At 35.0% G+C, this 27,288-nt stretch overlaps 1 long non-coding RNA gene and 1 pseudogene across 1 annotated transcript in view; one reads left to right on the forward strand and one right to left on the reverse strand.

Annotated features, from left to right (window-relative positions):
- Window positions 1–27,288, reverse strand: part of LOC111742229 — a 197,091-nt gene that overhangs the window by 26,492 nt on the left and 143,311 nt on the right. The window lies entirely within an intron of this gene.
- Window positions 15,357–15,475, forward strand: LOC111742237 (annotated as a pseudogene).

Here is a 27,288-nt window from a genome sequence, read left to right on the forward strand (position 1 = left end):
GGTATATAAATGTCAAATCACTATGTTTTACACCTGAAACTAATACTGTATGTCAACTAAAATGTAAAAATAATTTTTTAAAAGAGAAAATATTCAGTCAATGTCAGCTTCTCTCCTCAGGCTTCCAATGGGCTCAGGAACAAAGTGGCTATGGTGGCAGGGTTGGTGTTTATGTATGGGCTCAAAAACTTGGATTTCAGTTCATCAGGGCTAATCTGGCTGCTGGTCAAAAGTCAGCCTGCCAACAGCACAGATTAACATTGAGCCTTCAATTGGCCAGGGGACCACCAGCCACTAAGTGGCTAGTTGATTACACTGGATGATTTTCATGATGAAAGAGACCATATTTTATTCTCATTGAAACAGGCACTTATTTTAGATATAGGTTTGCTTTCCTGACTATAACAATTCTGCCCAAATCCCCAAAATGAAGACTTACAGGATGCCTTACTTACTGCTGTGCATACCATTTAGCATTACTTCTTTGATTAGGAACCCATTTTACAGAAAATAAAGTATACCAGTGAATTCAAACTCTGTCAAAATCTATTCATTGATTTTTATCACATTCCTCATCATCATGAAGCATTTGGCTCGACAGAATAGAGGGATGGCCTTTCAAAGATGCACTGTGTAGCAGCAGAGGATGACAACACTTGAGCCTCTGAGGCTGTATCCTTCAGCATGTGCTATATTCTCTGATCTGTGATAAACAAGTAATAATCTTTCTCCTATTTTCAGAATTCATGGACAAAGAGATTAAGGCATGTAAGCAGTGGCCATTATTCTAACTATTACCCCAGTGATCCATTAGAAAAGTTTTTCCTGCCTAATATGCAAATTTGGGTTCTCCTGGTTTATAGAATTTTGTTTCCAGTGGAAGAATACTTCCAAGAGGTGGCATAATAAAATTATTCTATTAACTGGATGCTGAGGTTGCCACTTGGCACGTTAGGGCTTTTCATGTCAATGAACCAGTATATAAAGAAGTGAGTAACTATAGTGGTTGGGCAATTGATCCTGATTACTAAGAGGAAACTGGATTGTACTAAAGCATAGAAGTATGGAATAATATGACCAGAATATAGGATGTCCTGTGGTTTGTTACTTAGTACTTCTACGTCCTATTAAAATAATAGTAAACATCAACAATGAAACAAAAGCACAACATCTAATAGCACAAATATTCCAGAATTAAAGTTTGGGTCACCCCACCAGGTGTGGCATCATGACTAGCTGAGTTACTTTCTGAAGATGAAGGGGACATGGTGTGGATATTGTCAGAAATAAACATTGAATACCAGATGTCTGCACGTGAGCAGCTGTACAAATGAGCCCTTTGGTGTTTGTGAATATTCTATGCTTTGATATGGATATTTTTTGCATATATAATTCAATTTTTAAAAATGCTTTTCTCCCTTATTCATTAAACATCTAAAAATAAGTGGTGTTAAGAATGAGAAATAATGATTGGACTTAAACTCTGTATTGCAAGTTCAGAATATCATAGGAGGAGAGTGAATTAACTAGATGAGAAAGGAAAATACCCAAAGATGAATAAGTACAAAGAAATGATAGACAGTAGTTTTTGTCTTTTTTGGAGAGAAGGTTAGTGTGTTTTCAGTTTAACAGAGAATAATTGTATAATTTTATATGGAAGCATGATTTCGCTATTGTTTATTCAGGAGCAAACTTGTTTAAATGAGATGTATGAATGACAAGTTGAAAAGAGATTATTATTTCTAGTTTGTACTGTTAACTTGATTAAGTGAGCTGGGATTTTTTTTTTCCCCCAGAATGTCCATGTTGTGGGCTGAATGGTGGCCGCCTAAAAGAAATAACCACCTTGAACCTGTGAATGTGACTTTATTTGTAAAAAATGTCTTTGCAGATACAGTTAAGATTAGGATCTTGAAATGAGTTTATCCTTGATTATGCAGGTAGACCCTAAATATAAATATACATGTCCTTATAAGAAGAGGAACATACGAACAGAAGAGAAGGTCATATGAAGACAGAGGCAGAGATTAGACTTACGCTGTCACAAGCCAAGGAAAAGCCAGAAGCCACCAGTAGCTGGAAGAGGCAATGAAGACTTCTCCCTTAGTGTTGTTAGAGAGAGCATGGCCCTCCCAATACCTTGATTTTAGATTTCTGGATGCCAGAAATATAAGAGCTACAGATTTCTGTTGTTTTAAGCCACCAAGTTTGTGGTAATTTGTACAGCAGTCCTGGAAAACTAATATGACCCATTAGGTTATGCTGTGATTCTGGGTTATAGTTGGTGAAAATAGACTTGGAATTTACTTGGAAGGCAGGGGTAATGGATATTGCTCTCTAAATTCAGGTACAATGATGGATGGATGAAGAGTGCCTGACAATCAACTCTTTGTCCTCATTGCCAAAGGTGCTGACCAACAGCGGCCTCTAACCAACCAGTAGTAGTGTGTAGCTGCAGACACAGAAGTGGTAGTTACACAACAGAAATATCTTTGCACAGAACTATGCACAAGTCTTCCCTATCTGAGTCCATCATGGTAGCTTGATGAACTTTCCATTGAAGCGCTGACTTGCCTACTCTTGTGAGTGTCTTGGGTGAACCACGGGTGAAACTCTCTTATTTATAATTAGTATTCCTCCATCCATACATTCACGCGCCCAGCAACCTCCTGGTACAGGTTGCACATTAAACAACTCTGTGGGATAACACTGACATTTATAATCAACACAGATTCACATATTTATTATGGCAATTTACTATTCCAGAAAATGAGAACGTTATATTTGTTTGCTTTTTATAATCCACTGAAAAACTAGTAGAGGTGCTTTTTAGTTTGTAACTGATTAAGGCTAAATTGAATTTTAATTTAATCAGTTCTAGAAAGATGGAATCATAAAGGACTTTCAATATCAAGTCTAACTACCTGATTTTGTAGGTAAATAAAACAAGAACTAAAGATGGTGAAGGAACATTGAGCCATCAATCAAGCCAGAGATGGGACTAGAACTCAAGTTCCTTGACCAGTTTTGTGGTCCTCCTACAATATAGAGTTTCTCTGATAGAAGGCTGATTCAAGGAATGAAAAGGTGTCTCGATTAAGTTAACCACGTTCTATAATAGCAGGTGACAAGTATGAATTCTTACATTTTGTGACTAGAGACCATTCGTGGGAAAGGTAAAAAATGGCACTATGGCTCTGTATTTTTATTTTTAGTCTCTTTTGGCTGGAAAAGCTAATAAATAATGAGTCCAGCCTATTGGTGAGTGTTATGGGTCAAACTGGATCCCCTCGCCCACATTTATAAGATGAATCCTCACTCACAGTACCTCAGAATGTGATGTCACTTGAAATTAAGGTCTTTATCAAGTTAAAATGAAGTCATTGTGGTAGGCCTGAATTCAATATGACTGAAGTACTTATAAAAAAAGCGGGGGGAGGGGAATTTAGAGACAGACTCACATACTGAAAAGGCCACATGAAGAGAGCCATCTACAAGTCAAGGAAAAAGATCTGGAACAAAGCTTTCCTTCACAGCCCTTGGAAAGAACACCCCCTGCGACACCTTGGTTTGGACTTCTGGTCTCCAGCACTGTGAGACAATCTGTTTCTGTTATTTGTTTCACAGCCACCTACCCTGTCTGTGCTGCAACGTCCTGGAGCCCTTGCAAACCAGAACAGGGACAGACTGGAACAATGATGCTTCTCTGAGGAGCAGAAGGCTATTTTCTAAAGAGGAGGCTCCACAGTACATTTTTAGTTGGTTTATGTTATAAGATAAAATATAAGAACATGTAAGGTATTAAAATGCCATTGCAAATCTATTCAAAAGTGGAACATACAGAGGATGTGGCTACAAAAGGCAAGCCCTGGGCTAAGTATGTTCATGATTTGAAGAGTTTTATGAGTTTTGATATGACATCAAATAATGTCAACACAATTATAAAGTAATTATAATTACATCTTCCAACACTTTTACGGAAAAAGGATATGAAAAAAGTTGCATAATTTATCAATATAAATGTTCCTTTAGAAATAATCAAAATTTATACCAAAAAAAGTTAGAGTTGTTAGAAATATCCACAATGCCCTCTTTCACAGGAAGAGCCACTAAGCAGTGACTGCACCCCACTTCTGTATCCAGTGCCTGTCCTGCAGATCCTAGTAATTTATAATACTGAATTCTGAGTCTTGTGTTGGCATAGATATTTTTCTTAGTTATACTATTTATTAAATGTGAATTATACTAAACATGATTCATATGAATTGTCTCAATACCCATAAAAACTCAGCACGAGATGGGAAACTGAGGTAGGGCAGAGAAATAATTTGCAACTTTTCTAAAGTAGATATTCTAAGAAAAGGGAGTGGAGGGTCCCACAATCAGAACCTTTTCTAAAATTTAGTAGAACTTAGGGAAATTCTCAGGCATCTTGGTCTATAACTTTCCTCTCCCCGCTTCTTAACCTCAGTCCTGATGGAGAAAAGCCTCCTCCACCAAAGCCACATTTGGCAAAACTTCTTAGCTGTTTGAATGCACAATGGGCATTCCTTAGACTTTCGGGGATTTACTTTCAAGATTCTTAAGGGTTTTTTTTTTATTATTATTTTATTTTTTTAAATAACAATTTCTTTTCTCCTCTCGGTTGTAAGAGAAATCTGAAACAATAAAAGGCCAACACAGTGAAAGGAACCCTATAGTTTCTCTCTTCCTGGTGCCCTCAGATACCTATCCATATTCAAATTCAAGAGGAGAGAGAGAGTTAGGGTTCTACCACAAATCAAAGCACACACAATCCGGAGAATGCAGAAAGAGAAATAGGAAGAGGTCGGTGGCAGAGGAGAGAGGAAAACAATGAAATGGATTTTTATTGTCCCAAGGAGAACAGAAGATAATCCTAGAAAAGAACTGCATCTCTGAAAATTTGCCCAGTGAGGGGACTAAAAATATTCCATATCTTCAGGATTCAGATTAGTCAACTCACTTCAACAGATATTTTTCCTGCACCTTATGGAGGCATATAACTATACCGGGCAGTTGAGAATACCCAACTGAAAATTTGAGAGAAAAGACTTAACAGCAAGAAGATAGTCAGGATGAAAGAAAATGTACAGAGTTAGTTGTATTTTTATCAAATTGACAGAAATATCCTTTGGATCCAGATCTATAAAGACAACTATAGTGAGAGAGAAAGAAACAATGACATGGCTAAGGTCTTTTTCTTTTTAAATGAGACATCATGAGTGAATGCCCTAAAGGCGTTTGGTAATTCAATATTTCAAGACAATACATAGCTAGTAAAAAGCGAATCAAGGATTTGAACCCAGGTTGACTTGACTCCAAGGCCTATTCATTTAGATTCCAAGTACTGCAGTTCAGATCTTCCACGACATTATAAAAACAAAATACTATCATCAAACCTTAAAATAAACCACAAGTCAAAATAGTTTTTTAGGCTTGAAGAATTAGACAGCTAATTATAATAGTATAATAAAGTAAAAAGAGCCAGAAATACCTGATTACAACAATTTGGGGGTAATTTGTCAGCTATGACATCTATATAATAAAAAACAAAATGGTATTTGTAAATGTCCTAAAATAAAAAATGTTTTATTTTCAGTAACAACAACAACATAAAGATTTTGGTTTTCAATAACTTATTTGGGTGTTAGATGCAACAGATTTTAGGTAAAAAACACTGACACTGTAGGTCGGCCAACTCCACTCCCATTTCCTACTCATGTGACAGAATCGCTAAGCAGTTGCACTAACCTTGGATGACTCATACGTGGACTCATTTTGTGTGGAAAACCTCCTGAATTTGTAAGTCCTTATATGTAGGTATTTTATTGCTTTCAACCAGACATTCCAAATTAACATAACCTCTAAGCCTAAGGCATTTACAACTAAATCTCTGAATTTACAGTGCTTTCCCTTCGCTTAAGCAAAAATCCGTTGTTTTCTCTTTTAATTTTCTTCAAGAGAGGTTTTAGTGATCAGTTAAAGAGTTTTTATTTCTCCCAGATACCGAGAGAATTATTCTGTCCTCTTTTCTAATTTTCCTGGGGACTGGTCTGCCAACAGTGATGTTCACTCATATTTGAGGAAATACTAAATGTATAAACCCAAGTACTTCTATTTATTAACTGCAACCTCAATCTTCCGTGGTTGGTAAGGAAGTCATAAGGCTGGGAGGAGGTCGGTGTTTGGGGGCACGAATTCAGTTCTGCTATCTGACCAGTCACTCTCATCACTAATTCAAGATGAATGTATAAGAGTGAGATGAAGACTTATAGGAGTCTACAAGTAAGGTGTGTATTGATTGTGTTTTCTCTTCTAATATAAAGTATAATTGTTGACACACTGAATCTTGATAATTTATTTTGTGTGGCTGAAATCTCTTAATATTATTTGTTATTTTTCTTGGAATGGAATTCAATTTCACATATACATATTTAATTTTCATTTCTCACTTATAATTAATAACTACCTTCAGTTAAATTCAGAAGCCAAACAAATAGGTACTTCTCACTGGGTTTTGAGACAAATTTGGGTGAAAGTATGATACAGAGGATTTTGGTGGTATATATTCAAAATTCTGATTACTGGAGAGGAACCAAGGATACCCAAGTAAACTTCTATGTGTATTTATGATAATAAGTACACAAAAGGGAAAAATTTTTTCTTAATGTAACAAGATTTGGGGTAAATGCTTTCTAATTTAGTACTTATGGGGCCCAGACTTCTTAACAGTGAACAAACCCTCAGTTCCCCAGAGCACAAGTTGGAAACTTCATCTCCCTGGAGTATAACCATGCCTCTCCTTCAGGCCTTAGTCCACACTGCCTGGGATGAATATTTACCTTTTGAGGTATATGTTCTCTTTTCCCTCCTGAATTAAAAGCCCCCTAGGACACATGAATCTTTCTCCATAGTCAGTACTTAAAGACCCAGTACAATAAAGGGCTTCTAATCAAGCTATGCAAATAAAACGGACTGTTTTTTCTTAACGTATTTCGATTCATCTAGCAAGAACACTGGTGATTTGTGAATTATAAATATGACAATACTGATTTTTAAAACCTTTTAACATCTTTCATAACCAAAATCATTCTATTTTAAAATGAGGGGAGAAAAAACCTTTCACTTGCATTACAAACTACCTAAACAAACAAATTGCATTTGAGCCAAGGTAATTTCATTCTTTGACAAAGCTGCTGCTGACTCCAGAAGGCTAGCTTGGTGCCCGCCCACCCTGTCTTCCAAAAATATTAACAATATCATAAAAAGAAACTAAATTAATAATTTAGAAAAAAGGAGCTGGGCATTTTCATCCGCTATTTTATTAGCCAGGCAGCAATGTTTTTTTTTTTCACTTGAGAATGAACCTTAATCTTACTTTCTATTATCTACTTTCTGTTGTTCCAAAACTAGTTTAATTTTATTTCATGCAAACCGAGTAGTAGCCACTGAAATGACATTGTTTCTGAATCTCTCTCGAGCAACAACTTCCTCCATTCTTTATCGGGGCCCAGATAAAGATAATAAAATCCCAGTCTTATAAAATTCAATTTATGATTACTTTAGAAAGCTTTTGGCTAAAAAAAAAAAAAAATCCATTAATTTTGGCACGTTATATAAAGTTTTAGAAAATAAATATTCTAAAAAGGAACTCAAATAGAAACATTACTCTCCCCTTCCATAAATCCTCCCTGGGGAGTAGATGCTAATGGTTATTCCTGTTGTGGTTCCGTTGAAAATAATGTCAATGTTGATTGGTAAAAAGCAGCATTTTAGCAAAAGACTCAAATGGAAGAATATTTTCACTCCATTCACATCAGAATAAAACATCTTGACAAATGTTTAAATAAAATCTCACAATGTGGATATTGATGTTTTGCCTATGCCCATTCTACTTCTGAACATTTAGAAGTGTTCTGAATACTTTATAAAGATAGGTTAACATACTGATACTGACATTCATTGACTCTTTTATAAAATATTAAATATCTGTTAAGTACTAGGCAGTTTCTCGATGCTGTTTAGTTCAATGGCCATGTTTACTTTTACAATTGCCCTTTTTAAATCAAATATAATTTATTTCCAAGCCAAGATGAAAATATATTAATTCTTCAGGATAAAATAAAATATTTAAGTTTTGAAAATCCAGTAGTTGAGCATACTGTATGTCCTGAATTGACTTAAAATAGGGACTTGTGGAAATTATAAATAGAAAATATGACCAATGGATATGACAGAGGGCTTTTTAAAGTTAGTAGCTAAATGGATAATCTTTAACCAAATTTTAATAAGATCAATGCTCAGGGTCTCTTCTTACTAGATTATTTTGTTTAATAGATCTTTATCAGGAAAAAGTGGAAATGAGATGCGAGCCCAAGAAAGCCGTCAGTCAGCCTGGTAGGGAGCTCTGGCGTGAACATTCTGCATGAGGATCCTGATGAGCCACGCCTCTGAAAGAGGATGATTTAAATCCTCAAAGCAGACTATATGAGAAGTTGATGCTTGGGATTTGCAAGAGACATAGATGATTTGGCCACAGGAGGGGAACAGCATGCATGCTAGATGTAAGTAATTATAGCGAGCATTACTGGTTGCCTACAGAAACAGGGCTGAGATGATTGTGACTGTGTTCTTGTCTCCTGCAATAAGATAAACCAAAATCCCAAAGACATGACGACCCTCCACATCAACATGACAGCACATCACGTTCTCTTGCCTTCAGAGGCCACACTCCACTCAAGCTCAAGGTAACTTAAAACTCTGGAGAAAGCTTTGAACTTTCTAGAGAAATCTGAATGGAACGATTGTAGCAGATTCACTCACGGCATCTTCTCCAGACTGAAGACTCAATTAACAGCTCAGGGCTTTCTTCACCTGTGGCCAGGGAAGCAACCCCTTAATTGGAACCAGAAGTAGCTAATTTTATAGTTAATGAGAGCCAACATTAAATGTAAGTTCTCATTCATTTCCAAGGAGGGATACCATCAATACTCAAATCAGAACAAGCCCAGGCTGTTTCAGTCACAAAGATCTCTCCTAAGCCAAAATATTCCTACTCCAGAACCTAGGAATTGTAGTTAAAAAAAAAAAAAAATTGTAAAAGTAATTTAAGAAGATTGTTTGGAGGCACAACTTGTCACTTCTAGGCTGCAAGGACAACCGATGCTCTCAGGGTTCCCAGAGAACAATGGGTTGTTTGCAAAGAACTCCAGGAGGAAAGTTCTCCAGGGGCACAGGCCCACATTTCTATTTGGTCTTCCCTGGAGGGCCGGGTTGGGAAGGTATTTGCATGTTGCATGACAATAATAAATTAGCCCGTGCAAAGCCCTTTTCTTACTTGTGAGTCCTGGTGCCCAGAAATAGTAAGTTTGAATCAATTCCCTGACAGTTTTACATTAGGTTTGAAAAATTAGAAATTGCAATAACCAACTTCTGTAACCCTCGTGGGCCTTTTTTTTTTTCCTTTTTCCCCTAGAACAATATTGCCCTGGACAAGAGAATTTGAAAGAAACTGGTTTGAAACATTCTTTCATGTGGGAAACTCAGGAAAATTTATAAGCACTATACCTGACCTTCTCTGAGAAACACTTTGATTTAATCTCTTTCATATTCTGCCTTGGCAAGAGACTTCTTTGAAACTTTCTCAGGATGGGTGGAATATAACTCATGAATAAAATTTGCCTGGCTTACAGGCTACTGCTGAGCGGAGTTGTTTCAAGAGAAAACAACTAAGTGCCTTCATCTCAAGGGTGAGAGTCAGTCCAGTTTCTCCAACCTCATGATGTGAAGAGCACCATTCAATATAGAATCGAATCTCAGACCTTGTTTCTCCCACAAAACCCCTGCATCCCACCCCAACCTCCTCTTGCTTTCTTAATGCTGATCTTCGAAACTCTCTCCCCAACTCCTCCCCACCTTCCTTCCCCCTCCTCAATTTATCTCTCTCTCCCAATATCCCTCTGTCCTAGACCAGCCGTGTCATTTTTTTTTTGTTACTTGAATGAACCAAATACATTTTTTACCTCACTTCCTGTGCACAAGGTATTTTGTCTTCCTAGAAAGCTCTTCTTCTTACTTCTTATTTCTAAATCACACTTTTGTGCCTTCATTAAATGGGCCCCTCTACATCCTTTACATTAGACTTTATTCCTTTATGATCCTTAAATTGGATCTTTGTAGCTGTTCTTTCTTAGGAGCTTTGCTTCACAATTGCATAATTGTTCGTTGTATGCATTTTTTGTGTGTGTGTTTGCTATTTTTTTCTCAGTTGATTGGAACTCTCAAAAGGTTGGGTATTATAGGTGTTTTTCTGCATTAATATATCGGTTGTACATAGCACTGAGCTCAGAGAAGTGTGGCTATGTAATGTTCATTGAAGTAATACATGAACAGGCTTCCTACTCTGTACAGGATTCCTACTCTATATTCCGTAGCACTTACTTCTGAATGCCTCATTAGGTACTGATGGTATATGCATTAAATTATTAGTTATTTTCTTCTAGTAGCCCATTTTCTTCTATAGGCTGTTAGCAACACGAGGGAAGAATCCCCTTTATTGACCCCTGATGTGCCTAATTGTTTTGTATAGAGGAGACACAATCGATATTTATTGGTTAAGGTCCTATTCCAGAGTCAAATTTCAAATAGTTAAACAATTTGAAGGCCTGAGACCCAGGAGAGCTGATGGTATGAGCTCTGGTCTGAGTCCAGCTCAGACCTTCGAGGACTGATGTTGTCCAGCTCAAAGACTGAGTGAATTCTCCTTTCTCTGCCTTTTTGGTCTGTTCAGGCCTCCAGTGGATTTGGGGTCACATCGGATAGCATTCTTATTTTGCTCTCCGAAACCATGTCTTCAGAAATTGCTGACATTCCTAGCGGTATTCTTATTTAGACCTAATTCTAGTTCCTTGGTTTAACTCTGTCACTAATTAAGACACCATTCCTGCCTTCCATGTCCAGTTCTTGTCCAAAGTATGACTTGGATCTGATCCCCTCTCTGAACCAAATAATCTCTAAATGTCCAAAATGGCATGGGGGCTCTGTAAGCCAAGGAAACAGGAACTTCCAATACCTGGGGGCCGTTGCCCTGGCAGACTGCCCTGCGTAGGGCAACCGAAATGATCTCTTTGATCCCAACCAGAGTTTTCTGAAAACTGTTTCACCCTGATCTCTTGTGAATAAGAACTTTTTTTAAAAGAGTAAAGTCTACATAATTATATTGCAAAATACGTCCTGGTGTTCAGACAAAGAAATTCACCACAAATATGATCTGTCTTTAGTATTCTCTATCTCACTTAATAGAGTCACTATACTTCCTGTCTGTCATGTTTGGGGACCTGGACTCATTTTAAAATCACTACTCTGCCTTCTGCAGTACAAACACGTGTTCCTCTGGCCAACACAGTCTAGTCATTCTAATTACTGTGTTTGGTTATTCTTTCAGTAAACATTTGAGGAGCTAGGTACTCGTTTATTCAATAATGATAACCGTTGTGTAATAAAACACATTGTCTCTGACCTCAAGAAGCCAGGGTTAATTGAAGAGGCTAACATTACAAAAAGTTATTACAAAAATTTATAATTATGCACTAACGATACTATGTGGAGAGTCAGCTGGACAGGGATATGTATCACAAAGGGCTCTACTTAGAGCAGTGGATCAGAAAAGACTTCTTGATTTACTATCAGCTCCACAGATTGAAAAGATCTGCTGATCCCCACCCCAATGAAACTAGTAAATATTTTTTTAAAAAATTGCAAGCTTCTGGAAATGGTACTATAGTCAATGAATGACAAAACATTTATTCAATAAAATCTATGAAAATCTGGTAAGAAAGGAAAGAGTCTATAGTATTTGAACAAAGACTGCTCCCTCTTTACCTCCCACCTCCCTTATCTTAGCAAGGCAGAGATTACCCAGACTACAGAAGCCAAGAAACGAGAGCACACTTCCCCCCTCCCCCACCCTGCTCTAAGTTGAGGAGTATCTTTCCAGGAAGAGCAAAACTTCAGCATTTCTTGTCCTATCCCCAACTTCCTGTTGCTGAGGCCAAGTCCTAAATGAGTGCATTTAAGAGGCAGGAGCCCCCATCTTCATTCCAGTCCCACTAATGGAAAGGAAGTTCTACCTGGGGCACGACAATTGAGAATTCTGGAGCCCCTTTAACGCTTGCCTCCTGGCTTGTAAGCAGTGGCTTTATGCCAGAGAGAAAAGCTGAAAGGTCCTCAGGCTGTTGCCCACTCCACTGAGTTGGCTCCTAGAGTGGAGATATCTGAGAGGAAGAAGCAAGTGATGAAAAAGGTAGTGACTAATCTCTTCCTCAGACTGACTTCATTTGCAACCTAAGGGTGCTTTCAAGAACAGAGAGATTGCAATGAAAGGCAGTTGGGAGGAGATTCATGGATTTGATGAAGATGCCACCTACATGGTAGGCCAGCTAGTTCTTAGCAGAGAATTGGAGAATAAGACGGCTGGGAAGAGCCTTCCTGGGGTTGGAATAAATATTTAACATGAACCTTAGAAACTGTTCCTCCAAAGGAGACCCAATTTGATTAGATTTGTTTGTAAAGAAATTTATGCTCCAGAGCATTGTTGAAATAGTACAGCAAGGAACTGGAAATGAGCAGAGTTCCAAAAGTTTATTGTGGTTAGAAAAGAGAAAACAGCCCTACAACCGCCACTGTCATCCCAGGGTGAACAGTGGGGACACTCAAAGTTGTGCCTCCCTAAGGAGAAGCAGTGAAAGCTTAGCTCTATGAAGGGGGAATAGAATTCACTAAAATAATTCAGCCAGTCACTAACAAATTAACTAGTAAATGACAATAACAACTCTTGGTAGGGAGGTGGGGGGAGCTTCATATTACAATATATTACTTAAAATTATTTTTTTGTCAAAAAAAATTAAAGGCATAGACAGAAACGGGAAAGCACAATCGACAGGAGAAAAGAAGCATACCATACAAACTGCATGTGAGAGCAAACAGGTGTCAGATTTAACAGAAAAAGAGATCAAAATAGCCATTATAAATATGTTCATAGAACTAAAGGAAAACATGATAAAAGAAGCAAAGTACAATAGCAATGTCACATCAAATAGAGAATATCAATGAAGAGGTAGAAATGATTTAAAAAATGGAAATTCTGGAGTTGAAAAGTAAAATAACTCAAATTTAGAAAATCACCACAGGGTGATTCATCAAGAGTAGATTTAACTTGGCAGAAAAATTAGTGAATTTCAAGGTGGACTGATAGAGATCATTCGAGCCAACGAACAGAAGGAAAAATAGAATTAAAATTGAAGAGAGAGTCCTAGAAATGTGTGATGCTATCAAGAGCACCAAGATGTGCATTCTGGAGTGTAAGACGGAAAGGGGGGAGATAAGAGAGAGTTAAAAAACATAATAGTAGTAAAAGTAATAATGGCAGTAAACTCTCTAAATGTATTGATAAAGAATTACCTACACATCCAGGAGGCTCAAAGAGAGCCACAGACACTTTACAGTAAAAATGTAAAGTCACCATGAACAGCGAATTAACAAATACTGAACTATAGCTCCTACAGGAAATCAATCCAGGCTTAAGTTTCTATAAGCCTCTCTGTTCACAACATTTTTGGTAACCGAAACACCATTCGCATTATATCGGTTTATTTGCCAGCATCCTTACAAAACAAGCCAGCGTCAACAGTGTTAACAACTCACCATTCCACATATCCCTTTTTTCCTGTAGCCATTAGCTATTTTTTAAATTCCTGAAGCCTCACCTCAATTTGGCAGAGTATTAGACATGACACCAAAAGCATGATTAAAAAAAAAAAAAATTCATTGAAATAGAAATGAAATGTTGTGCTTCGAAGGATACCTTTAAAAAAGTGACAGTACAACCCAGAGAATGGGAGAAAATATTTGCAAATCATATATCTGATAAAGGATTTATACCTAGAATATATAAAGAACTCTTATACTAAATAATAAAAAGACAAAACTAAAAATAGGTAAGATATATAAATAGACATTTCTCCAAAGATATACAAATGGTAAATTTAACTTCTAGGTATATATACAAGACAAATGAAAACAAATGTATACATAAAAATTGTAGATAAATATAGAAGCATTATCCATAATTGCCAAAAAGTAGAAACATTCTAAATGTCTATCAATCAAAGGAGCAAAGAAAATGTGGTATATCAATACAGTGAACTATTATTCAGTCATAAAAATGAAGTACTGATACATGCCATATGAAAACATTATGGTAAGTGAAATAAGCTGGCCATGAAACCACCCGTATTATATGATTCTACTGGTATGATTAGTCCAGAAATCTATAAAGACAAGAAGTAGAGTAGTGGTTGATTATAGTTGAGGGTGGAGGTGGGAAAATAGAAATTGCACAAGCTTGTGAATATACTAAAAAACACTGACTTGTGTACTTTAAGTGGGCGAACTGTATCTTATGTAAATTATATCTCAATAAAGCTATTTTTAAGAAAAGAAACAACAACCGTAAGGCAGAGAACCAGATGCTAAGATCTCAACGGCGAGTCTTGGCAGAGTGTGAAAAGAAGGGAAACATTTTCCAGAAAGAGAAACAGCTAATGCAAAGGCCCTGAGTTCTGAAGGGCTCATTACAGTAGAGCTGGGCAAAACTAGTGTTTATAAAATGTAGTAAAAAGGTATGAAAGTGGCGGAGAGAAGCAGGCATGCATTTGGTAGAAAGTATACAGGCATTTGATGGCCATGTGAAGGATTTTGGGCTCACTCCAAAGACAAATGAGTAGATATTGAAAACTGTAAGCAGAAAAGATCCATGATATGGTATGACTTTTCAAAAATGTCCTGGGTCAGGTTTGTGGAGAATGAACTGGAGGAGTTGAGTGGAGGTAGGTACATGGGTTGGAAACCTCTAGTAAATCATTCTTTTGGCATGTTTTTGATTGCAGAAGCTGCCTGACATTTTCTGTGTTGTTGTGGAGAAGAAAGGGGTCCTCGCTGTCAAAAGACTTAGGGGAAGCAGGACTGATGTGAAATTTAAGGAGGCACTCATTTCAGGATTATGCTGCTGCAGGGTCAGCATTTGCAAGACCTAGAGAAAGAGAACCTCTTTAAATTTAAAAATTTTACACGCTAGGCACCTTACTGCAATGGTCCCTCCTGGTCCTGGTGGGAAGCTTAGGGTTTTGATCTAGAAAAAAGTCTGCTGCCCACCAGATTTGTGAATAGAAGCCTTTCTTGACTTCTCTTGGGCTTAGAATGTCACATATAAAATGAGATTCGTGTTACCTACTTCATAGTGTAGTTCTGGAGTGTTACTTTTTTAAATTTACAACTGTGTCTATAGCCATGCTACCCTGAATGTGCCTGATCCTGTCTGATCTCGGAAGCTAAGCAGGGTCAGGCCTGGTTAGCACTTGGATGGGAGACCACCTAGGAAGACCAGGTGCTGTAGGAGTAAAAAATAAAAATTAAGGGATTGTAAACTGAAAAGTTCCAAGAAATCTGTGAGGTCAACCAAGGATTGCCTTGCCTAAAAAAAAAAAAAAAAAAAAAAAAAAAGATTATAACTGTGAAGCTCCCTAAAGAAAGGCCTAGGGATCTAAGAAGCACACACGATTGGAAGTCCTGCCTCTAACATTTTTAAATGGGTTATGTAGGTCCCTGGCTGAAAAAAAAAAAAAAAGTTTCAAACAGGGTTTTACAAGAACAACTCCTTTACTTGAGACATAAATCTTTTTACCACTTGGCCCAAACTCACTTCTTCAGCCTCATTTCCTTACATTGTAATTTCCCCCGAGGCCTCTAGACTGTAGGCAAGCTGCAATTCACCCATCTCAGAGTGCTCAGTTATACCTTTTTATAACTCCATGTCTTTCTGAATACACTTTTTTTTTTTTTCTATAGTAACGTCTACTTTTGCTTGTTCACCCAGCAAACTCTAATTCATCCTCTGAAAATGTGATCTCTTTGGTAAAGTCTTACCGTATACCTCTGGGGAAAAGTAATTGCCACACTTATCGATACCCTATAACACTCCATTTATATATTGTTAATTTACTTATTAATATGTTATGTTGCATTTTGTTATATATGTCTATTTATATGACTCCAGCAGACCACAATATTTTGAAGTCCAGGGAAGTGTGTATGTGTCTCTGTGTGTTTTAACCTTCATAGCTCTAGTAACCTGCACGTACTCATCAAGCACAGGTTACATCCATAATTTACTTACTCATTCACAAGTATCTATTGAGTTTCTATATGAGGTAGTTCCTGTGCTTGATCAAAAAATGGTAATTAAATAATATAGAAGGGACTATGGTGGAATAAAATTATTTAGATTCAGAAACTATTATTACAAACTATTACCATTATCTTTTGCTTCTTCATCTTTAAAATAAAGACATTATAAAATCCTACCTCAGAAGGTTTTCATTAAGGCACACAGAAATGCAAAACATTATGAGAACTTTAGCTGTCATTTCAGACAAGGTCTTTTGTTTTTGAGGATGTTATCACTTCATTTGGGAAAATTACAATGTATATTTATCTAGGTAAATGACAGTGACTGTTCAACAGTGTTGATGTTACAATAATACTCATAAAATGAAAAATATACAAGATAAAGATGTATTAAAAATAATGACACCGTTAGTTAGTTCTATTATAAGTAAGACAAGAATAACTACTATGACTTGAGGAGTGGAGCCAAAGTTGCCCACAGGTTCTGAACCTGCACATGGCTTCCGGTCTTCCCTCCACCTCCCCTTTCGTTTAAACGCAGTTTCTGACTCTCAGTATTCATCTCCACGAGGTGCAAGTCAGTAACCTTGCTCCCCAGGTCTTCCTAAGGCCCGACCTTGCCATTTCTGAACACCAACAGATTTCCTAAATAAGTTTGCCAGACGGTTGCATGCAAATTGCAAGCCCAGCTGCCACGAAGAAACTGTGTGTTGACGTCAGATTCCCATCCCCCTTAAATCAGTCAGTCAATCAATAAAAGAAGAGAGAATTTTGTTAGATGTTTTAATAAAAACACACACTGTCTCCAATTATCTTTTCTCAGTCATTGATTCACAAATAAGAGTGCTTCCAAATCTCTCCTGTTCACTCTTCTCCAGTTATAGACAAGGCAGTTTTGTTTTTTTTTTTTCTGTCGCTATTTTATTGGCATGACTTTCCAATCCTTCATTTGGAAACATGCAAACCATGTAATTAAAAAATGCATCCAAAACACAACCAGCTTTTTTCTTACCTAATAGTATTGTTCTTTTCTACAGAGGCATTATATTTGGCAACTGTCTCCTTGATACCTGAATAAAATGAATAAATATGTACTTTAAAGAGACACTGTTACTCAGAAAAAAAAAACAACTGTAAAATACAGCAATATTTGAAAACAGCTCTGATCATATATTACAGGTTCATACGTTTATTGTCTTTCCTAAATCAAATGAAATGAATGTAAAACAAGCTTTGTTTCTCAAAGAGTCAAGGCTGTTGCATAAGAATATTTGGAAACAATATTCTATGTTTCTAAAAATAGCTCAGTCCCTTCTCCAGAGACTTATTTTCTTTCCTGCACAGAACTGGCTGGAAAGTCACACTGTTGATAGTCCTGAGAGAGCTCCTCGAGCTCAGCATGAACTCTTTTCTTACTCCTTATGAAACCAATTCTGAGGAATTATTTTTCTTTATAAGCCTATCATGAGCGAATCACACAATTTGAATTCTATGGTAGAAGTAATAAGAACCATAATTGCATCGACATGATTGAAAAGTCAGTTATTGACATATGCTATTAAGCCCTGTATTAACTCCTGTTGACTTCATAACAACCCCTGCTCTTTTCTCTACTTCCCCTTTCCTCCTCAGACTTTACTTGTTAACCAAGTAACTGTCTTTAACTTTCCAGAACATCCTTTGCTCTTTTCCATCAACGTATGCTTGCCCAGAGTTTCTGTGGACACTGTCACACACCAACACTCTCTCTTCCACTGCATTGTATAGTAACTTCCTAGGACATTTCTACTCATTCTTCTGTATATTTGGAAACATTCTTGCCTTTAGAAAGAGTGGACGTCCTTGTCACAGGTATCTTTAAGCTCACTTCCCTCATTTCTGTTGCACATTTCCAGACATTTGCATAATACCTATCCTGCTAGGTTGCAAGCTTCCTAAGGTAGAGACAACTTCTTTCTTATTCAGAGTTACTTCTCCCCTTCTGCTGCTTCAACTGGTTAAAGACCAGAAGACCTTAACCTCTGCCAGAAAGAAAAAAAGAATCCTTTCAAAGTTTTCATTCTGCTAGTTATACGTCCTGGATTTGTGTAAATATGGGATTTTTCAAAAAGAATTCTTAAAGAGGTGTGAAATGTAAGATATTTACATTTTGAATAAATCTGTGCTTATGTAGTCTGTCCAATGTTCTCTCCAAACACAGAATGAGATATCTGAGTTCAGAACTGTTAAAAATAGTTAAAATTAGATTAAATTACTTGAATTAGACAGTAAGCACTATGTTTTATATCCTGTATTAGTTTTACATTGGTTCTCAGGTTGCTCATAGCGTAGTTTTATGCCTCATAACAAAAGCTTCCCCTACGTGTAGATTCTGTGATATAGTCATATCAATTTGACTTTCTCTTAAACATTATTATATAATTCTTGCTTTTTTTAAAACTCTGGTTTTCAAATTTTCTTTGCTTGAAGGTTTTTGATAGTTATTGATTCAGGGTAATATTGTGTTGCTTTGCTATCTCTCCATTTATTTAAGTTCCCTTAAATCCTTTTTGAAAATTCTTAAGAAATAAATAATTGTAATAAATACCTATACATCCACAGAAAGAAAAATCACATACATTCATAGAGCATGTACTTGACTGTTAGGAGATAGTATTTTATATAATTTATCATGCTCTCTTGCACAGTGCTTATTATGGTGTCTTTCACAAGGATGATGTTCAATTACTTTACTAGAAATGGAATGTTATATTGGTGTAATACAATTAGGTATTAATTGTATTAATACCTTTTTGTCATAGAAACAGCATAGGGTCATGTTTCCTGTTACTTGAGATCTTCTAAAACCCAAAGCAAAAAGGGAAGGTGTTATGCTTGTGGGCTTTAAGTCACATGGCTTTAATTAGAAACGCAGCTCTGTCACTTACTATGAGATCTTTACTAAGTGTCTTAAGCTCTCTAAGCCTCAATTTCCTCATCTGTAAAATGAACATAATAGTATCTACAATCTACATTCAGAAATGTAAACAATGTTTATGAAATGCCTCCTATGTATATTAGACATTTATCCAAGGGATTTTTCTGTATTAGTCATTTAATCCTCATGATAGCATTACTAATTTATTACCCATCTTATATATATGAGAAACTGAGGCTTACAGAGATTAAGCCATTTGCCCATGGTATGCAATAAATGAATGGCCCAAGCCCGCCTCTTGCTCTGAAATTTTTGAACATACATGCAAGTGTCATAGCTATGATACATTCTCTCTCTCATTAATAGTTTTCACTTTACCTTCTCATACTATTGTGATTTATTTTTATGAATATTTTAGAAACAGTGCCAACATAGTATATTATATAATAGGAGGAACAATAATCAAATCTATTATCTTGGCAGCAATTCCCAATGAGAGGGGGAACACTCATACAGGTTACACCTCCAGATAAAATCTCTGTGCTAATGTTATTCAGAGGTGAAGGCTGAGATACATAATAGCCTTTGGAACTAATTAAACATAATTATACAAAATTTCTCCCATGACTTGGCATAATTATCTCACCAAGAGATAGCATATGATATTGCAAAGTAGCAATAATTATTTTCCATAATTCAAGGATTTTTATTTTAAACATCCCTGTTCAAGAAACTACCTTTTCTTCAGTCACCAGCTGAACAAAATATTCATAAAGTTTTGGTAGGAATGAGGATGAAAAACTCAAATTTTAAATATTTTTATTGCCAATTCGATTTAAATTTACCTAATAAATCTATGTTTAAGTTTAAAATATAGATAGACAATTATCAAGTAAACATAAGAATAATATACATACTCTAATCATTTAAAGGTAAACTGCTAACACGGTGGTTTTTTCATATACATGACAGGCTTAAAAAATAAGATGACATATTACTATTTAATTTTCCTCTATATCTATATCAGCTATATCTATGTATCTGTATATCTATATCTACATCTATATATCGATATCTATCTATATCTATGTCACTGTTATTATCAAAGGATACATGTCAATTGGTTATTTAACCAGGACCATGTTGGTGACACCTAGAATATTTTGGTATTTCCAGCATTTTTAGTTCATGTTTAGTTTATTTCTGACAGCTTTCCTAAAGCCCGTCATATCTCTCTGGTCAGCAGCATGAGCATTATTCAACCGATTACTGGAATGAAGAATAAGGCATGGTGACTGGCTTGAATTCAGAAACGAGGATTTTATACATATTTCCCCCTACTCTCCTGAAACCTCTCTGATTTAAATATTAAGTTTAATTATACAGATATGAAAGCTGAGACTCAGGTGGTTAGTAACATGCCTAAGCCACAAAGCTTGTAAACGACAGTCAAAAACAAAATCTCCCAAAATGTAGCTTTTAACTTAGTGTTCCTTACCTACTTCAAGATCTGTTCAGAGGAATAATCTGTGACTTCAGTCCATGAACTATGGTAGATGCTTAATAAGTACTGGATAATTGTGACAATGGATGCTGTCATCTCTGCTTTTTGATTGGCATGGAGTTTAACATTTTTTTCAATGAAAATTTGCCCAGCAAGGACCATATATTTGAAATAGAAATTAGCATGTTTCTCTCTATAGTTAGAATTACCCCCAAATTAATTTCTCTAAATTATAGCATGTTTTTATTGCTCACATCTCCACCTAACAGATTATAAAGACAAGACCAAAGAGATAATCTACATTGGATTTGGGCCAAGACAGGATAAGTTCTGCCAATCAAAATCAACCTTTTGTGTAGATTCCTGCTTCTCAGGACAAGTTTAAATCTGAGTCAAAATCAACAACCAGTAGTAGATGTTAGGAAGATGACTGAAAAGATGAGTATTCAAATGATCTCCCATTATTAGATTTTCCTAAGGCAATTCCTTTTCAATGGAGAGGACAAAAGGAAGTTTTCATGGAAGGAAAGAAGCCATCATATAATGAAAACCAGCTATGGCCTGGCATTTCCATATTGTCTGGCATGTTGACTATTTCAGTAACTTATGAAGTTGGCATAAACTACTGTCATGTGACATAAAATTAAAAACATGATTAACGAGAATTTCTGTATGCTGACGTTACAAAATTCACACAATCATGGTAAAAGCCTCTTACTTGTTAATTCTTAGTGCTCTTGCCCATGCATTTTGGTGGATGTTTGAGTTTACTATTGGTTGCTACTCCATGTGGCCTAGCAGAGACTGCCTGGTTAAGAGCTAGAACCTGATTAGCGACACCGGAAGTTACACTGAGCATGGAGAGATTGGAATGCTGAATTAGCACGCTGATCAATTTGTGCGTTCAGTGAAGGCCTTGGCAATGCCAAAGCTGCAGATTAAGAACTCTGTCCTAGAGTAAATGTCACAGTCTAAAACTGAGTTCCAAAACTAGATGGACTCACCTCTATGAAGAATACAATAATTATCAAAGAATCTAAAAGAGTCCGACAGAAATCTAAATGCTAAATAGAGCAAAATATGACACCTTTGTAGGAAAGACTGCATAACCAGACACCCTAGAGTATGTTGTCCAGAATATTGAGCCCACACTCCAAAATTCAGTGACTCACTGACAAAGGAAACGACACTAATTAGATAATTTTCAATCTGCAGAAAATCAAAGAAAAACAAATCTTAAGTGCAGCCAGAAGAAGGAAAGACATTACATACAAAGGAAAATTTATACAATTTATAGCCAACTTCTCATTATAACGATGGAGGAAAAAGACATAGAATAACATCTTTAAACTAGTATAAGTGTAAAATAAGAATAATTGTATATTCATTCAGAATAATAAAATTTAAAACTAGGGCAGAATAAAAACTTTTAAAACAAACAGAAAACAAATAAAAATATTTAAGAAATTTGTTCCAGCAGATTTCTTTAAATTATAAGGAATGTTAAAAAATTTTATTAGGTTAAAGGAAAATAGGATCATATAAGACCTTGATTTTATAGGAAATGAGTACATCAGAAAGGATAAATACATGGATTTTCATAAAATATTGTTACTCCTTATTCAAATTATTTTAATTTATCCAAAAGGCAACTGCTAAGGCAAAAATATTAGCATTGAGTTTTGAGATTTATTATAAATATAGTAAATATATATAACAACAGTGACACAAAGATGTGGGTAATAAATGTAACTTTACTGTTTTAAGGTCATTACATTTTATGTGAAATGGTACATTACTCTGTAGACTGTGACAACTTAAGGATGCTTATCACAGTTGCTACAACTATAAAAATAATACAAGTGGTATAGTATAGTTAAAAGTCGATTGAGGCATTAAAATGAAAAATTAAAAAAAGAAATAACTCATAAGAAGTAGGTAAAGACAAAAGAAAAGACAAAAGAAACACCTAGAACTCAAATAGCAACCCTGAATTTCTAATTTTACTATATTGATAAATATAATATAAATGAACTAAACATCTCAATTATTAGAAAGATATCTTCATACTGTGTAAAAAGGAAAATCAGATTATATTCCGTGTACGAGAGACAGATAACAAAAAATATAGATAGGTTGAAAATGGTAAAACTTATGCTATGCACATAACAAACAATAAAACATTGTGTTATTAGTATTAGGCAAAAAAGATCAGTTTATCTAAAAGGCATTACAATATTTAAAATGTTCTCCACTTAGAGCTGCAAAATATAAAGAAAAGTCTGATGGGATTAAAGAGAAGTAGATAAATCCACAAATGTAGTTGGAGATTTTTAACATTTCTAAGTATTTGATAGAATAGCTATGAAAAAAATAAAATATACAAGATTTGAACGACCTGTCCACTAATTTGGTCAGATTTACATCAATAGAGTCAATAACTCAGATAATGTGTCATATTTTAGAACAAAATAAGTTCTCAATACAGCTTAAAATATTGAAATATTACATAATAAATTCCCTCACCATAATAGAATTAAATTAAGATTAGATTAGAATAGAATCAGATGGGAAATCAATAACAAGACACTGAGAAAATATCCCAATATGATTTAGCAATACATCTTTTAAATAATTGGTGGGTTAAAGAATAGATCATAAACATGTTCAAAATAATTTAAAATCAATTAGAATATTTAACACTGATTTGTAAAATACACAGAAATGTACAGCTTTACATATATTAGAAAATAATAGATATATCTATGTTTCCTCATTAAGTATCTAGAAATAGACTGCAAAATTAAATCCAAATTAAGTCAAAAGAGGCAAATAATAAAATCAAAAATAAAATAGAAAAACAAAAAATTTTAAAACACCAAAAGCAGTTGCTTTAAAATAGGAAAATTGACGAATCTCTAGCTAGACTATGTAACAAAAAAAAGAGACAGAAATTACCAATATCAGAAAAGTAAGAGAGAACAGAAACACAGATCTTATAGACATTAAGCTATTTAGATTGATCAATTTGATATCTTTGATGAAATGGACAACATCTAGTGGAACACACAAATTAACAAAATTGATGCCAGAAACGTAAAATTTGAATAGCCCTAAAATTATGAAAGTCATAATTTTAATTAACACTACTCTAAAGCACCTGGTCTCAGATGGTTTCACTTTTAAATTTATGAAGAATTTATCTTAAATACTATTAATTTTATATAAAATCTTTCAGAAAGAGGAACAAACCATCCTTAACCAATTTCATGACTCTAGAGTAATATTTCTGGTGTTAATATTGATACCAAAGCCTGACAAAGACATTACTAGAAAATAAAATTACAAAATAATGACCCTCATAAATATAAATGTAAAAATCTTTGATGAAATATTAACAAATTAAGTCCAAAAACATATTGAAAGGATAATTCATCTTGACCAAGTAGGGTTAATTGCAGGAATGTAAGTTTGTTTTAATATTTGACAATATAGAACCATAATTATAGACTGAAAGAGAGAAAGAGTGAGATGATCACTATAAAGGCAGAAAAAACATTTGACAAAATTCAGTAGAGATGCATGATAAAAGCCATCAGCAAGTTAAAAGTACTAGTAAACTTCGTCTATTCACCTTATTTAATTTATAGACACAAAGTAATCTTGACCGAAATCCTAATAGTTGCTTTTTTTTCTATAGAAATGGAAAAGTCGATTCTGAAATTTATATGGAAAAGCAAAATACCTTGAATAGGCAATGCAATCTTGAAATAACAGTTGGCAGAAGTACAGTACACTTCAGGGCTATGACTAGAGACAAGTGAAACATGTAGGATGCAACATTTAAAAGGAGGCAAAGTCATGCAATTGAGGGCCCTGGGATTCCAACACCTGAAATTTGTGCCTTCTTAAATTTTGCAACCTAGGTGCCTTGCTTCTCCACTGCCTCCTCTCCCCACCAACTAGAAGTTATCAAGACCTACTGTGAAATTACAATAACTAAGACATAGTGGTAACTTATAAAGGTAAATAAATAGAACCATGGATTAGATAGGGGTTCAGAAATAGACACACACACGTATGATGATTTTTTTTTTTTTTTTTTTTTACAAAGGGGATAAGATAACACAATGGAGAAAAGTATTTTCAACAAATGGTGTTAGGACAATTGTATTAACTGAGATGAGTCCAAAATCTAAACATAAAAACAAAAACTGTAAAACTTTCCCGAAGGAATATGTGATAATACTTCACAAACATGGAGCAGACAAAAGATTTTATCAGTGAGGAGGACACAAATGGCAAAAATCGTAATTTTTAGAAAAAAACTTTTAAAAAAGTGAATTATACTTCATATATGTAAAAAACTCTGCTCATCAAAAAACATCATTAATCACAATGATAAGACATAGTCTAAAAAAGTACTTGCAATACACATAACTGAACAAAGTCTTGTACCTAGAATATAAAACCCCTACAGGTCAATATTAAAATGGCAAACAACCCAATGAATAACATGTCTGCAAGACATGAACAGAAATTTTACAAAAGAAGATAAATAAAAAGAATTGTAACAGCGCATGTTGATGATGTAGAACAACTGGAACCTTCATAACGTTATTGATATATAAAAGGTAAAATACTTTTGAAAAACTGTTCACCTTTTTCTCATAAAATTAAAGATATTTCTAACCTATATCCCACTGTTGTGAATTTATCCAAGAGAAATGAAAAAATGTATGGCTTCTCAAAAACTTATACAAGAATTTTAAAGCTGTTTCAATTAAAATAGCCCTGAAATCGAATAACTTAAGTGTTTATCAACTAGAGAACAAACATATTATATGCATATAAAGAAATGTTGTTCAGCAATTAAAAACAACAACAACAACAACAAAATTCTGACAAACAGTAACACTAATGCATCTCAAGTCATTATGGTGAATGGAAAAAGCCAGGCACAAAAGTATGCATATTGCAAGATTTCATTTTCTTTAAATGAAGTTCACTAACAGGCAAAACTAATCTACGGTTATAGATGTCATTTGCCTGTGGTTAGATGGGAATTAACATTGAGTACAGAAACTTTCTAAGCTGACGAAAATGTTCTTTATCTGGAGTGAGATGCTGTCTAAGTATGCACAACATTTGTCGACCCTTGTCAAATCATACATTTTAACATCTGTATATTTTACTCTATGTGACCAAAAAAAAAAAAAAAAAGGAAACAGAACTACTGCTTTGGGCTCAGTTGCTAACTGTGCCTCAACTAACTCATCTATCAAATAAGACTATTATTGCAGTGACTGCCTGGTCCATCTTCAGAGAGGTGAAGAAAGTAATAAATGTTATATAAAGAGGAAGTATTATTGTTTATTACCTGTTTCCTATCTGGCACCGTTCGAGATGATATCTATTGTGTTTAAGGGTTCTATGGGGTACATCTTTATCTTGCGTCATTCAAAGCTCTAACTGAATGTTTTCTATATTTCCCTCTCTTTGTAGATATTTTAATATTTTGCCTTGATTGTTTCTTGAAAATTTTTATTTCTATTTGCTCCCAAATACCAATAAGCTTTTAAAATTAAGAATAAATGGAACCAATAAATATTGTATTTCTAGAGATGAATTGAACAGGCAAATGCCTATTTTGGCTTTATACTCATCTGGCTCTATACTCATTGCTAGGCATGTATAAACTATTTTCACAAACCTGAGGACAGAAATTGATGTATTTTATTTCAATAGGAGAGAGTAGATACTTTTCTTCAAATAACAAGTGAGAAGTTAAACCAGAACCCAAGCAAAAGAGAAGAGATGGGAACTAGAAAAATGCACAGTGGAGTCTCATGAGAGCTACAAAGAGGCCTTAAGAAAATCCATGAATGTATTGAAGAAAATATTAAGAGAGATTTCACCTAACTTCATAGCCAGGTAACTGACACTTGTACTCCCATTTTAAACTAGTTCAATCATCAATCAATGAAAATTCACGTCGAATCTTAAAGCTTGTGTGTATAAATAAGCCATAGATTCCCATCCATGAGGCCAGTGGTCTTGAACTTAGCCTGAGTCAGTCTGAGTCAACAATATTACAGGCTGACAAATCAAAATGGTTTCCATGGAACCCAAGATCAATTTTCGGAGACTATGTGTCATGAGGTATAGGTTCTTAAAAAACTGAGTTCTATCACAACCAACTGAATCATTTTCCCAAAACACCTCATGTATCAATCACACTCTCTCAAAGATCTTCTTTAAATTAAAAAGGCTCTGAGATTAATTGGAAATGAAAGTCTATGGAAGATTTTTCCTCTCATGTCAATAACTAATTATCAAGATACTTGACTGATACGAACTAATCTAACTAGTCATAAATAAATGAAGATTAATCTTTTATTTATACCTTAAGAGATTTGAAAATACCTTTACATGGCATTATTTCAGGCCAACTGACGTTTCTTCAACCATAATCCTCAATCTATGAAGCCTGTTTCATGCAAAACTTCTCCTTATCTCTTTTCACAGAAGAAAGATTTAAAAATGTGCTAATAAACTACCGTATATCTAAATTTTATGGATTTGAAATTGGTTTTTCTTAAGG

Source organism: Pteropus vampyrus, unplaced genomic scaffold (assembly GCF_000151845.1).
Source record: "Pteropus vampyrus isolate Shadow unplaced genomic scaffold, Pvam_2.0 Scaffold89, whole genome shotgun sequence".
Taxonomy (NCBI): Eukaryota; Metazoa; Chordata; class Mammalia; order Chiroptera; family Pteropodidae; genus Pteropus; species Pteropus vampyrus.